The sequence below is a fragment of the Myotis davidii genome, unplaced genomic scaffold (assembly GCF_000327345.1).
Source record: "Myotis davidii unplaced genomic scaffold, ASM32734v1 scaffold472, whole genome shotgun sequence".
Classification (NCBI taxonomy): Eukaryota; Metazoa; Chordata; class Mammalia; order Chiroptera; family Vespertilionidae; genus Myotis; species Myotis davidii.
Genome location: NW_006283774.1, coordinates 1,688,217 through 1,695,140, shown reverse-complemented (window position 1 = coordinate 1,695,140; position 6,924 = coordinate 1,688,217). Strand labels below are relative to the sequence as shown.

The 6,924-nt window shown below is 60.1% G+C and overlaps 1 long non-coding RNA gene across 1 annotated transcript; it reads left to right on the top strand.

Annotated features, from left to right (window-relative positions):
• The first annotated feature begins 6 nt into the window (after nucleotides 1–6).
• On the top strand, nucleotides 7–3,664 carry LOC107183842. The gene is made up of 2 exons (XR_001514641.1): nucleotides 7–1,771; nucleotides 1,834–3,664. It is a non-coding gene; the product is annotated as an uncharacterized LOC107183842 (long non-coding RNA).
• Nucleotides 3,665–6,924: the final 3,260 nt, after the last annotated feature.

Sequence of the window (6,924 nt, the reverse complement as noted above, 5' to 3'; positions counted from 1 at the left end):
CCCCGCGCGGCCCGGCGGCTGGGGCGCACCCCCCTGGCCTGGTGGCCCCAGACCCGCCTGAGCTGGTGGCTGGAGGGAGGCCACACTGGAAGGAGTAGGAGGCCTGTGCATGGTTGAAAACACACTTTGATTCTGTACCTGGGGAGCGCAGTCGTTTCCCTCGGTGCCAACCCCCAATATTGGATAGTCCTTGGATGTAACGGTGATTGTGGCTTGGACCCCGCCAGCCAAATCAGGGCCTGAAAGAGCGAGTGCTAAATGTGAGGAAAACGGGAAGGAGCGTCCTGGCGGGGCCACGTGAGAATCTTAGCAGTGATTGGAAATAAACTCTTGCCCTGGAATAATCTTGACAATTGAAACTGACATGTTTACTTTTTTGTATTGATCCCTTTTTTTGCACTCCTTGTTTTCAATGTTGTATTCAGCCCCTGGTGGCGGGGACACGGCTGTGCAGCGCATACAAGACGGAGAGACAGTTTCAAGCGGACGGGCACACGTTGCCGACGGAGCACCGAGGTATCGGAGGGCGGGCCCGCCTGCCGGTCACCGCAGGCAGATTCGGCGTCCGGAGAACCGGCACCCTCGCCCTTCCCCGTTTACCGGAAAAGCTTCTGAAAACCCAGGTGTCGCCCGTGGTCGGCATCGGACAGCTTCGTGGACCAGTCAGCAGCCACGTCCGTCACTCGCTCTCCACACAAGGTGCCGCGCTCGTGCTCCGAGGTGCCCGTCTTCCGCAGCCAGGAGCCTTCGTTTCCGGGGACGCCCCGCGCCACGCCCGCAGGGCGGAGTCCCCCGCTGGTTGGAGACAGGCAGCTTTCTTGAGACTCTGCTACTCTCATCTGCCCGTGGTCCGTCCGCCGGCTCACCTGCCGCCTGTTCTAGAAGGATCACCGCCTGGCCCCGCGGTGGCCTGAGCCTCTTCATGGCTGTCCTCCCTTGGGGACTCAAGGTTCTGATAAGAAAATGTCACCCGCTTAGCTTCCTGCAGAGACCCGCAGGTTTCCACGGTGACACGGATGGAAACATTGAAAGGGCACGACCCCGCCCGGATTGGCAGGTTTCTATGGTGACACGGATAGAAACATTGAAAGGGCACCATGTCTCCGCCCAGATTTGTGAGTTTCCATGGTGACACGGATGGAAGCCTTGAAAGGGCATGTCTCCGCCCAGATTGGCGGGTTTCCATGGTGACACGGATGGAAACATTGAAAGGGCACCATGTCCCAGGCCCGATTCCCAGGTTTCCATGGTGACACGGATGGAAACCTTGAAAGGGCATGTCCCCGCCCGGATTTGCGGGTTTCCATGGTGACACGGATGGAAACATTGAAATGGCATGTCTCCGCCCAGATTGGCGGGTTTCCATGGCGACACGGATGGAAACATTGAAATGGCATGTCTCCGCCCAGATTGGCGGGTTTCCATGGCGACACGGATGGAAACATTGAAATGGCATGTCTCCGCCCAGATTGGCGGGTTTCCATGGCGACACGGATGGAAACATTGAAATGGCATGTCTCCGCCCAGATTGGCGGGTTTCCATGGCGACACGGATGGAAACATTGAAATGGCATGTCTCCGCCCAGATTGGCGGGTTTCCATGGCGACACGGATGGAAACATTGAAATGGCATGTCTCCGCCCAGATTGGCGGGTTTCCATGGCGACACGGATGGAAACATTGAAATGGCATGTCTCCGCCCAGATTGGCGGGTTTCCATGGCGACACGGATGGAAACATTGAAATGGCATGTCTCCGCCCAGATTGGCGGGTTTTCATGGTGACACGGATGGAAACATTGAAAGGGCACCATGTCCCAGGCCCGATTCTCAGGTTTCCATGGTGACACGGATGGAAACCTTGAAAGGGCATGTCCCCGCCCAGATTCTGGTTTCCATAGTGACATGCATGGAAACATTGACAGGGCATGTCCCTGCCCAGATTGGCGGGTTTCCATGGTGACAAGAATGGAAACATTGAAAGGGCACCATGTTCCAGGCCTGGATTCCTGCGTTTCCATGGTGACAAGGATGGAAACATTGAAAGGGCACCATGTTCCAGGCCTGGATTCCTGGGTTTCCATGGTGACAAGGATGGAAACATTGAAAGGGCACCATGTTCCAGGCCTGGATTCCTGGGTTTCCATGGTGACAAGGATGGAAACTTTGAAAGGGCACGTCCTGGCCCAGCTTTGCGGCCTGTGCCTGATGCCCCCGGCCTGAGACCCCGGCACGGGAGGCAGCTGGCGGCCTCTGCCGCCTCGTCCCTCACGGCAGCTGGGACGTGGACCAGCCTCGTCAGCAGGACACTGCTTCCCGCTCCGGGGCCGCTCGGACGGTGCCCGGCCCAGAGGGGTGTCCCCAGGTCTGAGAGTGGCCGTGTCTTTCTCTTCTTTGGTCTCTGACGAGCACACAGCCCTCTGTGGTGCAAGTGATTTTCTTGTCTAGTAGCAGTTCCGCTTTTGACTGGCCTCTGCATGTGCCCCCCGACCCACCGCGGGGCCCCCGAAACACAGGCCCGGCCTCGGGCTGCACCGTGGGCCAGTCCGTGGAGGGGAAACTGTTACTCCACAGGCCACTCTGGTTGTTTTCTGTGCCTGTCCATTTATGCAGATGAAGAAGTTTTAGTAAGACGTTTTTAGCTATAGTTACTCAATTGTGTTTTCTTTTTTGTACCCAGTTTATCTTTCATAGCATTGACCTTAGGCGGGCCTCCCATTGTGCTGGCGGGCGCTGCCCGGACCACCGCGGGACTGACTCTGCCGCTGCCGCCCCTCACTGGCTGGAGGCGAACCTGAGCCCGGGCCAGGTCCCGGCCGTTCCTGTTGAGTAGACCAGGCCCAGCAGTGAGACGGGGCCCGCCCCCCTCCCCCGTAGATGGCTAGTGTTTGCGGCATTTCATATTTATACGCACGCGTTTTTATTTAAAGGACAGCAGGAGCCCGACTCTGACTCAGTTTTGCATGTAGCTGTGTGCCCGGCCCTTGGTACCTTCCCGGCCTCCATGAATGGATGGCGAGTGCAGGTTTGGCACAGGGCGTCCTCGCCCTGCCCGGCTGGGAGGGCCACCTGACAGCAGCCGGTCCCTGGACGAGGCAGTGTCCACCCGCCAGCCAGGGGCTGAAGACATTCGGCCTTTATTTTTGTATTTCGGTGACATGAATGTAAACGGGACAGCTCAGGGTCGTTTGGAGCCTGTTGAGTTTTTATCTGCCTGTGATTTCTTTTCTTTTTAAGTGATACTCGTGTCACAGCCTGGACTACATCGAGAAGGAAGACGCCGGTGTTTTGGGTGTCGCGCCCCCAGCATGCTGGGGGCCAGAGTTCCAGGATGCTTTTTTGTTTGCTAAACTTTGAAGAAATATGTGCCTCAGTCTAGAAGTTTTGTCTTCTCTCCTCTGCACGTGACACCTGGCAGTTTGACCAGCCGTCTCACCTTTCAGGGGTGGGACTCGCTCGCAGGAGTTTGATGTCGGCGAGCGCGGTCCGGCGTGCAGAGGCGCAGGGACAAGCTCTACTCATGTGCTTTGCTCCTCTGTACATAGCTCCTCAGCTCATGAACCTAAGTATACACTTTCAGGTATTTTTGTACCAATAAGGGACTGGTGATCTGTTTCTTGTAATTTGAAATAAACATTAATAAACATACAGTGTTCTTCATTTTCCATGGTGTGTGCTGTCTCTTTATTTTGAACGCCGCCAGCTGGTCAGTAGCTGAAACTCTTTAGAAGTGAGGTAGGATGATGACAGCGTGCCTCCTGGCACCGGGCAGGGGGTGGGCGAGTTCCTGGGCCCCACGGAGTCTGGGTCTCAGGTCAGTCACCAGGCTGAGTGGGCCCGTGCCGGTCCCCACGGGTGCTGGACAGCCCAGCGGGCCTCCTGCAACCCTGGCGTGGGGCCGGCCCTGGAGGCGCCAGGCGCCTTCTCCACTCGGGGTTCGCCGGCACCTCACGGGCCCATCCGCACTCCCATCTGACAGCTACCCCAGTGGCACAGGTCACACGGCTGTGGCCTCACCTGGGGCGCGATGTGCTTCCGGTCGCCCACCCCACCCACGCAGAGAGGGTGCAGTCCTGTCACCGCGGCCTTGCCCACCCCCAGGAGCTCCCTGGGGCATCACGGCCCTCCTGTCCTTGTTTTCGGGAGGGTCCTCTGCGCCTGCAGCTCGCCCTTCTGTGGCCCCCGACCTGCGCCCGGCCCGAGCCTCCATCTCCCTCCCCAAGGCTCACCGTCCATCCTGGCCCTGCCCCAGGTCAGGCTGGTGCCCTGCCCTCACCCGCACACTCCCGGGCGGCGGTCCGTCCTCACTTCCGTGTCTCCGCCAGGTCTCCACGTGCCTGGCTGCCCGGGGCCTTCCTTTCAGAGCCGCACTAACCCTCACCTGTCCTGGGGAAAGTCCGAGGGAGCTGAGGAGACGGTTACATGGAAAAAGAATGCGCATCCCTGCGGGAGTGGGCAGGTGGGAGGTCGGGCGAAGAGACTCCTAACCAAGGGCCTGAGCCTAAGAAATAACGAGCGGACATCCCCGTGGCCTCGAGACGGCTACAAAAACGCCCTCAGCTTTAAGGGGCCAAAACAAGGAGGCCCCGACCGGTGGGGGAGCCAGGGTGTCCCTGAGGTAGGAACGGCCGGCCGTTCCAGAGGAGCGCCCTCCCCGCTGAGGCGCGTGCGAAATGCCCATAGACTCGACACAGACAGCCTGCCTGTAAGCTCTTTCTTAACCTGCCGCACAGGCGGACCCACAGCCCAACCACCGGGCACAGCACAGTCCAAGCTCAGCCGCTGGCAGGCACTGGGCCGACGGTGCTGACCCGGCCTCCAGGGTCACAGTCAGACCTGGAGAGAGTGGGGCATTGCTCGTGCCCCAGGAAACCATGCATCTGAGTTCTTCTCTTTCCTAACCCTCACCGGAGGCTGTTTTTTCCATTGATTTTTATTCGTTTTTAGAGAGAATGGAAGGGAGGGAAGAGGGGGAGAGAGAGAGAACTTTCGATGTGAGTGAGACCCAGCGATGGATTGGTTGCCTCCTGCACGCGCCCTGACCAGGACCAGGGATGGAACCTGAAGCTGAGGCCCTTGCTCTTGATCAGGAATGGAACACGCAACCCTTCTGTCTGCGGGCCAGCACTCCAACCACTGAGCAACCTGCCCAGGGCCACCTGAGTTCTTACCACAGCTTCACCTGTGCCACAGGGAGACTTTCAGGGAGGACTTGGGGGCGAGGGCCTGCAATGAGCCTCAGGCGGCATCCTGCAGGGTCGGGTGGCTTTGGTCTGCCCTGACCTTGCATTTCTCCCCTTAAAGGTCACCTGGGACCCAGGCCACCATAACCCAAACCTAAGAGGCCAAATGCCAGAGATGAGAGGTGGTGCCCTGGGGGCGGGTGGGTCAGCTGCCTGTCTTCGCATGAGGCTGCAGCTGCCAGCCGATGCCTCTGCAGCTCAGACGCTCCGGGGCGTGGTGCTCAAGGGTCACGTCACACGCCACTGGAGCTGCCCACGTGGGCGCTCCCACCTGGCGGCACCGGGAGGCAGGGTTAACCCTGGGGCCGCCCTGGAGGGCGCGGGGGAATCTAAATGCAGAGCTGCAGGCGGCCAAGGACAAGGGTCCCGCAGGACCGGCCACGCAGCACCCCCTCGGGCTGGGGATCCGCCCCCCGTGCCGCCCCCTCACACCGGTTCCTTAGGGGGGGCGTCCGCTCAGCAGTGGGAGACGGGCTGCGTTTGAAAGCGCCCCAGCCCCACGTGCGCGCACAGCTGGACCCTCGCGGCCCGAGGCTGCGGGTTGAGGTGTAGGATCGACAGAACCTCCTGGGGGTTTCTCACGGGGTCTGTTTGGGTCACGAAAAGTCTCAAGTTTCTACGAAGCGGGGACCTGAGGTCCGCACACTGTCGGCCCTGCGAGGCCCTGGCTGGGCACTGCCCGGCACTGCCCGCCCGGGAAATGGGCACGCAGTTCGCGGGGGCGAGGCTTTATCACACCAGAGGTTAATGTTTAACCAGCTGATGAGGCTGAAAACCAGGGCCCAGGGCTGTGTGGGTGCGCAGCTCTGGGCAGACCTGCGTGAGCTCCAACTCAGGCTGCTGGCCGCCACCCAGCCCCCCGGCCCGCTCTCCCGACGGGGCAGACGCCGCAGGGACAGGACTCCGGCGGTGAGTCTCCCTGTTGGTCCTAGTGGGGCGGTCGCCACGGGAAAGGGCAGCACCCGTGACTTGACCCCCGCTCCACAGCACAGAGCGCCTGCTCCAGGGTGAATTCCGCTGCGGGCAGGGCTGGCGGCTGCGCTCCATGCGCTGGGGGCCGGTGGCGGGCGGCAGTGGCCGTCCCTGCTGTTGCCCATCTGACCAGTGGGTGCCGGGCGTGATGGCACAGACCGGACCCGCCCAGTCCTGCTCCTCTCTACCTCTTCCCCCCACAGGCCTGTAACGGGGCTCCCGGGCCTGGCTCTCCCTCGGGGAAGCAGCGGGTGTTGCCCTAACCGGTTTGGCTCAGTGGAAAGTGGGTGGTAGTAGTTGTCTGCGGACTAAATCCCAGAGTCTGGACAACATCCAGCTCGTGGGAGACGATGAGTAAATGTTACGACTCCCCTCGCCTTCGGTACAAACCACAGGGCCACCTGCTCCCGTGTTCCTGAGACCTGTTCCCGTTTCCGGTGATGCCGGCAGGCCAGCGGGCCCCACACCACGCACTAGGCCAGTGGTTCTCAACCTTCTGGCCCTTTAAACACAGTTCCTCATGCTGTGACCCAACCATAACATTATTTTCGTTGCTGCTTCATAACTGTCATGTGGCTACTGTTATGAATCATCATGTAAATATCTGATACGCAGGATGGTCTTAGGCGACCCCTGTGAAAGGGTCGTTCGACCGCCAAAGGGGTCACGACCCACAGGTTGAGAACCCGTTGCCTTGATGGCTCGTGCTG